At 50.9% G+C, this 8,735-nt stretch overlaps 1 pseudogene; it reads left to right on the top strand.

The window, feature by feature from the left end:
- The first annotated feature begins 3,435 nt into the window (after positions 1-3,435).
- On the top strand, positions 3,436-8,241 carry LOC139834063 (uncharacterized; annotated as a pseudogene).
- The last annotated feature ends 494 nt before the right edge of the window (positions 8,242-8,735 follow it).

Below are 8,735 nucleotides of genomic sequence, written 5' to 3'. Positions count from 1 at the left end.
GGCAGAAGCATATACCCAGTCATACCAGATGCATATTATCTAGAAAGTGCAGCACAACTCTTGTGTACCTATCCTCATTCCTTCAACTTGATTTTGACCATTTTTCTTTCCTGTACATGTGTATGGTTCCTCGCGGCAGGACGCAGCGCATTTGGCGAGCCTGATGGTCGCCCACTTCATTGAGATGGGGTTCCCTGCAGAGAAGGTCGCCATGGCTCTCGAACATGCTGGAAGAGGAGGAGGAGACAAAGAGGCAGACGTCCTGCAGTGGCTGCTTGATAAACAGGAGGTGAGCTGTTCAGCCCCACTTGTTAGCACGGTGTAGCTGTAGGGGGTTTGCCCATGTATGCGTGTTTGCGTACCCTCATTCCCCGAACCCAGTTTGACTGTCAGTTTCTTCTTCTGTCCACATATAGGGTTCCTCACGGCAGGGCGCGGCACATTTGACAAGCCCGATGGCCACCCACTTCATCGGGATGGGGTTTTCCGCGGAGGACGTTGCCATGGCTCTCGAGCACGCTGGAGGAGGAAGAAACGTGGAGGCAGTTGTCCTTCAGTGGCTGTTTGATCATCAGGAGGTGAGGGCTGTTCAATTCCACTAGTTAGCACAGTGTAGGAGGCAGTACCGGTAAGGATTTTAACCATTTATGTGTGTTGTTCTGCAGACTGATCTGGACGGATTCAGCTCATCAATTGATTTAGAGGGGATCAGCAGCTCATCAGGGGACCTAGAGGTGATCAGCTCACCAACAGATCTAGAGGTATTTGATTGTTCTCGTGACAGTTTGTTGCATTCGGTAACTGAATATGGAATGACCTTGGTTCTATGTTTTCCACAGACATTTCATGAAGAACTCACAGAGGGTGAGAAGTTTTTCAAACTTGTTGAAATGGGCTTTACAAGCAATGAGGCCTCTGCAGCCATTACCAGATGTGGTAACCCTCAAACTTTTACCCGAATATTATTTCTCATACATTGTAAAGTGCACCTAGTCAGTAGACCCAGTCTATGAAAGCAGGTCAGCCACTAAGCTCACTTAGCCCCATAACTATGACATATTTCCCAAGCTGTTGTGTTGACCATTATTACACACCGGGCATCGTGTGCCACACAAGTCTCTGGACCAGACCCGAACCATCTAGTAGCACATAACCCCCTGTTGACAAACATTTTTCTCCACTCACTCCAAAGGGCGCCAAATTCCCGACCCTTCCAAGGCTAAGGCATTATTGTAGCCAGACGAGCTTGATATAGCAATATATGTTCAGATTACATTCTATGACATTCACCAAGTCAAACCAGAAAGATCAAATTAAAGAACACTTGCATAGTAATGTACTGAAATTAAGATAAAGCATCCACAAAACCTTGGGGTCTATAACATTCACAAAATACATCATGATCAGATTGTCTGCAGCTGACCAGCAAGCAAAAGAAGCACTACAAGATCACAAAGTTTACTTTCCATGTCCAAAGAGCATATATTCCATTTGTTCTTCTTTCTTTTGCTGTAGTATGTTTTAGGTGGTGCAGTACATGAAATGGTTCATCGTGGCTGATGTTGAAGCTCAATAAATGGTAATGGTTGTGTAGGTGGGATGAATGTTCTATCTTGAACATCTACATTTGTTGCTTCAGGAGCACCTGTACACACAACTAATGCTGTTGTCTTCTTTTTTTTTGCCTGTCGGGCTGCTTTTGTGGTGGTGTTCTTTGCTTGTGAAGCTCTGCTTGCAACTACTGCTTTTCCTTTTTCTTCGCAAGCTGTTTTTCTTGTGTTCTTGTGCTGCAGCAGCTGTTTTGTGCTTGAGCAAGTTGTTGGCTTGGTGCAGCTTGACGTGTACAAGTATCCTGTGTGGCCTCAGTTTGTGTGCATGTTCCTGCATCCTAACTTCCTGCCAATTCAGTTTGAAATAAGAAACTCAATGCTGTTGCTACAAGCATTCAGACTGAAATTAGGCAATAGTTTTTTTCTCGCTCAATGTTCTGCAAGTACCCGCACAGTGCGGGAGCTCTCAGCACTGGGTACGTCCTTTTAATGTTCTGCAAGTACCCATGCCTTCTTTATCTTACTAGCTGCTCCCCTTATGTAGCCATTCTTCTTGCTTTTAGCTTCTGATTTTTTTTTTTGCAAGTTCTTGCAATTTGTGTTGTACTACCACAAACATGTATTTTAATTTTGATGCAATCTTGATCATCTGGTTCTCTAGGTGTCTGACCATGCCTGACCAACTCCACCCCTCTGAACCTTAGACCTCCAAGGCAGTCTAGCATATGGGCAGGTGGAAATGGCCTAGGATTTTGAGAGTAGCAGTCAGCAATATAATTAATTATCAAACTTCAGTTAAGTATTATAAGTAGCACTGATAACCCAGTCTGCAATTTTGTTACTGATCTCAATGTGCAACAATCCTAAGAACCAATACGGACTAGCATAGTCTCCTTCTCAACGGCAGCCCATGCCACATGCTAGATTTTATTGTTGGCATCAAGAGGGCTAGCTTGTATATATATACCCCCGCTAAATTCATTTGCATATCAAGAGGGCTAGCTAACAAGTTATCTTGTGCTTTGTTATTCTTTTTTTTTAGATAAAAGGCTATAAAGCCTGACTTTAAATTAATAAAGCCAGCACGGCCGAAACGATACAAAGTGTTGAGGACATCCTCTTACAACGCAGATCAAGGATCAAGCTAAAACGAAAAGTAGAGCACAACTAAACTAAGCCGAGCACGAAGGCTTGACCGCAGAAGGCGCCACCGCAGATAGAACAAGCTTGGTAAAGAAAAGAGCGCAGGAGAAGAAAAACGAAGCCTCGCGAAGACGACGAGCGAAAGAGAGGGAGCCCAACATCACAGTGCCGTGCGGAGGTCACCAGCCATGGCCACGGTCCGACCCCAAGTCCGAAACCGGTGGTGACGACGCCATCAGACATGCCCGCATGGGGACGAACCCCAGCCCACCGCAACACCAACAACAGCGGCGGACGACACCCCGCCGACCGCGGCTGCGTCGCTCGGTGAACATAGCACCGAGGTGGACGACGCCTCCATGGGCTAAAACTGGCCTCCCACTAAGCACTGGAGCTAGGAAGCCACTGCGACAACTCTTCGACCGCAGAGAAAGCTCCACCTTTACCACCGAAGCAGGCATGGCGAAGATAGGACCTTTGCTCCAGAGCGGTGCCTCCAACGAGGTTACGACGCAGCAGCGCCGCCACCGCCTGGTCCGAAGACCAGGGTTTTCACCCGAAGCAAGAACTTGGGGAGGTGAGGTGGAGCCATGGCATCGCCCACAAGAGGGAAAGCGGCGCCCATGGGCGTCGCCGATACCAGAACCGACATCGTCGATCTGAGCTTTCGCTCGGCCACAACACCCATCTACCCCGAGTCGTGGAACTAGCTCCAGCCCCCACCACGAAGGCGAGGGACACCATGATTGCAACCCCTCCTCCAGATCTGGATCTCGGCGAGGAATGGCCCCCGTGCCAAACCTCGCCAGGAGCTCCCGATGCCGTGTGCCTTGCCGCCCTCGCGGCCAAGGGACACGACCAACACCACCGCCACGAGGCTCGCCGCAGAACCACCCGGAGCCGCCGCTCTGGCCTCCAAACTCCCCCAAACCGACAAGACAAAGAGGCAAAGCCACACACACACCGGGACGACCCCGTCCACCACACCAACTGCCCGCAGCTCGACGAAAAGGCACGGCTTGGCCATCAGATCCCCAGATCTAGCCGGCCAGAAGCGCGTGCAACGCGGGACGACGACCACCAGGAGCTTGCCGACGACATCCAGGACGGGGAAGAGCAAAGGGATGCCACACCCGCCGGGGCACCGCGCCGGCGACGGTTGCCTGGGACCCCTGTCCCGCCTGCAGCCACTGCCCGCCTAGATCCGCGGCAAAAGGTCACCTTGACCCACTCCATGGTGGCCAGCACCTGCGGCGTGAAGCTTGGAGCCGTCTCCGCGCGGGAGAAGACGGAGGTTGAGGAAGGTCGGGTAGTCCATGGCTAGGATGAGCTCCGCCGCTTGCCGCCGAGAACGGGCGCGCCGGCCGCCGAAACGAACGCGGCGCTCGGAGGTCGCCTCGCCACCGCCGTCCTCGAGGTCGCGGGCTTGCCCGCCGGCGGTCTCAGGCGGCGGCGAGGCTGGGTGATGGGGAGGCGGCGGGGGAAGTTAGGGTTGGGGGCGCCCGAGTCGCCCCAAGCGAGGAGTGACGCGGACGAGATTTTTCAAAACGTTTCTGCTTTGTTATTCTCCTCCATGTCATTATTCGGTTATACTAGCATATTATCGATGTTGAGGTGAGACATTGGAGGAAACCAAATGCTAAGTGGCGAGTTCTGTCATTAGTACATCACTAGGTACGAGCATGTCCGCCCATTAAATAAGATGGGGCTAATGCACGACTTCACATCTCAGTACATAGTCCTGGCGCTAGATAGGCAGCGGCTGGACCAGCTCTTCGCATTCGATCTGCTACAACCTGGAGTAGGACATGAACAACCTCAAGTAGAAGCTGGACAACGATGAATATATACTGTACTGAATCTAGAATATCCTAGTTGTGCATATATCCATCAACATTATTGTTGGGATTGTAAGCTTGATGTACGAGCTAATTGTAATGTAAATAAATACACCGGAGGTACACGGAAAACCATCTACTTTCACTTTTGACATCACAGCCTCCATCTCCCTCTACAACTATCGCTTGGTCGATCCTCATCGTCTACGGTGGCTGATCCCCAAATCCCAGACTATGCCAGCCGGAATCCCGGCGAGCATTCGGAGGGCCAGGACATATCGGTGGAGCACGAGGAGGCCGTGGCGCCGCCCGCCCCATCGGCGTCGTCCGGCGCCGCCTCCCTCGTTCCCCTCTCATTATTTACCTCGACGCGCGGCCGTCGGAGCGTATTGTACAGCAACAAGGATTGGAGGAGGGACCGTTGCCGGACGCATGGAGTTCCTCCCGGCGACGGAGAAGAAGGTGTGGCCATCATTCATTAGGCACGAAGATGGCAAGAGAACAGAGTAGACCTGAAAAGAGTGGACATTGTTTGCTGAACTGTTTGAAGATGGGATAGCTGAATTAGTGATTGGTTCAAGAAATGCAGATCCAGGTAGATTTGTTTTACTGAGTACAACTTGTACAAGTGCACAAATGAAGTACATGACTGCCCTCCCTCACCTTTAGAGCATCTCTATCAGAGCCCGTAAAAACGCGAATTGAAAAAGTGGAGTTCAGTTCACCGAACTCGTGTTTACGGGTCGTAAAATGGCTGGCGCACAACATAATATTCTGTTTTACAGTTTTGGTTTACGGGCTCTATTCTACGCCAGCGGCTTCCGAACCCGTAAAGACAGGGTTTACCAAAGACTTTGCATATGATCAAAGAAATAACACAATCAAATGCAAACAATTCATGCATAGTTCGTAGTGCAGACATCAAATGACACAATCATAGCAAATAGTTCATAGTTCAGCATCTCCTCTCACCGCCGGCATCAAACCGAGGTTGGCCCGTCGTGACCATCATCGCCACCACCTTCATCAGTCACCGAGCCACCACCACTTGCCTCTTGACGAGCTAGTCTTCGTCTCTCCATGATCTCCGCCGAGGCCTCCTTCCACCACTCCAGTTGTTGCTCATTCATGTCCTTGGTGTTCATCATCATGATCTCCCTCTCTTCGGCCAATAGTTGTTTCATTGCTTTGGCCTTCTTCACATTGATCCTCATCTCCTCCAACTTGGCCTTATTCCTTGCTTCCTCTCGGTTGGCTTCAACCTTGGCAAGACTCACCTCCTTCTTCCTCTCGATGATGACAAGCTTGGTCTCCAAAGTCTTGGCCGCTATCACCTCCTTGGACTTCATCATTTGATCAAACTTGTCCCTCAACAATGCAGCCTCCCCCTCGAGCTTGAGCCTCTTCTTGGCCTTCTTGTTTCCCTCCGGCTTGTCAATGTTCCGCCCCTCCTTCTCGTCCTCGGTGTCGTCAAGCGCAACCATTGCAGCTTTCTTGGGTGCTACTTCTTCGTCCCTCAGTTGCCACTTGGGGAGGTGTTGAAGCACATCAAAGCAATGACGCATGGTGAAGCTCTTGCCCTTGCTGCCGGCCATGTCTATGTACCTCGCATCGGCAATGCGGTCCTACATTTGCAAAACCAAACAACAAATCGTCAATATGTTGTCACCAAAGCGAAACTACAATTGTACAAACATATTCACTCACATATTCGTCCACAGTTGCGCCGCTAGGAGGATTCGACACCACTTGGTCCATTGCTGCTGCCCACCGGCTGCAGGCCGGTTTGATCGTGTCCCAACGTCCTTGGAGGGATCGGTACGTGCGATCGACATGATGGTGAACACGCGGCATCAGTTTATGGAATTTGTCCTCAATTCGTTGCCAGTAGCGCTTCCCTGTTTTATCGGTGTCGGAGACTGCATCCATCCCCACGGCGGCCCAAGCTCGGCACAAGGTGGCGTCTTCAATTTCCGTGTAGTTGTTCGCCCGTCTCTTCTTCCTCTTTCCATCAGCCTCCACCTCGACCACACCCTCGTCCCCTTCATCTTCTTCCCCTTCATCCGCGTCATCCTCATCTCCGCACATCCCAGCGTCGAACGGAGGGAGTGGGTTAATATTCACCTCGTCCAACATCTCCATATACGAGGTGTCCTAGTTCCTAACAGTACGCGGTCTCAATATCTACTCGCAATGAAAAACCGAGGAAGAGTTGTAAATGTGTACCTTCTTGACCCGTCGTCGAGCATGTCCTGGGCGATGTTCGCGGTGGCTTCCGGTGGCGGCGGCTGCGGCGTAGGCGGGGAGGGGAACGGAGGCGGGGCGCCACGGCTCGTCGCCGCCTTCACTTTCGTCCTTTTGGGCCCCGAATTCTTCGACCTCGCGTGGGATGCCTTCGGCTTCGTTGCGACCGCCGGGACATCAGCGGAGGCCGCCGCGGCACCGGCTTGCAGGACCACATGCGTTCCCGCGCGCCGCCGTTTCACCACGCTCGTCGACGAGACCGTGGTAGCTATGTCCGCGGGGGTCGCAGGGGTCGCCGGGGTGGTTGGTGGAGCGGCGGAAGCTCCGGCGACCGCGGGAGAGGGTGGCAGCGCCTACGAGCTTGCAACGGTGGCCGGCGGCGTCGATTCGACTCATGGTGGAGAAATCGGACGACGGCGGCGCAGAGGAAGGTGAGGGCGCACAGATCGGCGGCGGCGGCGGCGGTTGGGAGGAGCTGAAACTTCCCTCGCGCGCAAACTAGGGATTGTGTTCGGGCTGCGTTCGGTTCGCTCCGTCGGCCCCTACAAATATAGGCCGAGTATGGGTTTCGGTCTCGGTCCGAATTTTTTTTTCAGTTTCGCCTCGTTTACGGCTGACCGGCGCCATTTTTCAGCCCGAACCCGTAAACTGGCGGTTATTTTTCGGTTTTGGGTCTTTTACGGGCTCTGCTAGAGATGCTCTTACACACATGGTTGTCCAGAGCTGAAGAGAACTCACATCCCTACATACACTTACATCTTTTGTAGCAGGTAGTGGCTATAATTGCAGCAATGTTGGAGAGCTCGGGAATTTAGGCCTTGGTGGTCAGCTAGTGCTAGAACATCTGGAGAAGTGGCAGAAGAAGATGCAAAAGCACGGCAAATCTCGTGAAGAAGAAGTAACTAAGAGAACTGACATTAAAATGGAGATGGACCGGGACCTAGTTCTGAGGATGATGCAAGAGTGCTCGAGAAACTTGAACCTCATGATGGGCTTCAGGCTATAAGGATACACTCCTATATAGCCACCACTTTTCCAACATGGGTGGCCAGGTTACAAAACATTGTTGAGATCCATCTTTTCGGTTGTAGAGAGCTGCAATGGTTATTCAGCCGGGACAGTGATACATCTTTCACATTTCCCAATCTGAAGGAGCTTACATTAGTGTCTGTTTAGAGAGATGGTGGGAAATAGATAACGATGGGTTGCAAGGAGAAGTGATAATGTTTCCTCTGCTTGAGAAGTTGTGTATTAGGGACTGCAAATGGTTGACAACATTGCCAGGACATCCGACTTTCCCTAACCTTCAGAGTGTTCATATTGATGGATGTCCAATGCTGACAACTACAGCTAAATCACCAAAGATGAGTGTTTTGAACATGAAAGGACGTGAGGCAGAGTTGTTCTCATGGGTAGCTCGACATATGACTTCATTGGCCAATATGGAACTGATAAACATTACATAAATAACCTTGGCGGCGGCTAAGCATGGTTTGAAGGAAGTGCTGGATGTCAAGGAAAAATGGAATGGTCATGATTTACCTTTTTCGATAAAGGGAATATATTAATATCAAAGGATACCAATTACACCCAGTCTCTGCAACAACGCAATGCCCTAAAACATTACGGATGCACACAACTAAAAAAAGAAAAAGAAAACTAAGAAGTAAAAGTCCCGCTACAGTATCCCAACCCTAGCAACAGTAATACAACCACCACCAAGACAACACCTGAAATTCAGACTCTTCAAAAGCGATGCCTCCAAGAAGGGAACAATGCACCAGCGCCGTTGTCGCCCGATCAAAGATCTTAGGTTTTCACCCTGAAGATAGTCTCCGCTCTCAAAACAATGCCTTCAACAAGGACATTGCCAGGCACAACCAGTTAAGGCCAGACCTTGGGTTTTCACCCTGAAAGGTAAGACTCCGAATTTCACATGTGCTACCACCCCCCACTTCCA

Source organism: Lolium perenne, chromosome 7 (genome assembly GCF_019359855.2).
Source record: "Lolium perenne isolate Kyuss_39 chromosome 7, Kyuss_2.0, whole genome shotgun sequence".
NCBI lineage: Eukaryota > Viridiplantae > Streptophyta > Magnoliopsida > Poales > Poaceae > Lolium > Lolium perenne.
Note: the sequence above shows the minus strand (reverse complement) of the source record. Positions and strands in the feature narration are given on the sequence as shown.